This window comes from Phalaenopsis equestris, unplaced genomic scaffold (genome assembly GCF_001263595.1).
Source record: "Phalaenopsis equestris unplaced genomic scaffold, ASM126359v1 Scaffold000224, whole genome shotgun sequence".
Classification (NCBI taxonomy): Eukaryota; Viridiplantae; Streptophyta; class Magnoliopsida; order Asparagales; family Orchidaceae; genus Phalaenopsis; species Phalaenopsis equestris.
In genome coordinates this window covers 4,107,069-4,107,623 of record NW_018164666.1, presented here as the reverse complement: position 1 = coordinate 4,107,623, position 555 = coordinate 4,107,069, and positions in this window count along the sequence as shown.

Below are 555 nucleotides of genomic sequence, written 5' to 3'. Positions count from 1 at the left end.
ATGACATATATATATATATATATATATATAATAGGCGGAATTAGCACATGTCATCTAATGAAGATGTTTTGGATTTTGAATAACGATACGCCACCAAGAAATTTTCATCATTCGACACGAATCTCAGATATATCACAGATCTCGAGACGATATTTTAAGCAAAAAACGTTCAAATCTTGATAAAAATTCATCCAACGCTCCAATTTCAGTAAACTTAAAATCAAACTGACGGGCTCGTTGAGACAGACCTAATAATATAAAAACTAGTCAAATCCAAGTCAAATCAAGCCCAGATCAAGCCATTAAATCACCCTTAGAAGATTTCCATACACATTTGGAAGGTTAAACAAATGTCGACACTAGCAAGCTTATACTCGAATCGAGCGTCTCGACAAGACAAATCCAACGAGCCTTAGATCACTCAATTCCGACATCGTTAAGACTAGGGCTATCAAAAAAGCTCGTTGTTCGCGAACAGTTCGTGTTCGGTTCGTCAATTAGTTTGTGTTCGATTCGTTCGATAAGTAAACGAGACAAACGCGAACAAATTTTTTT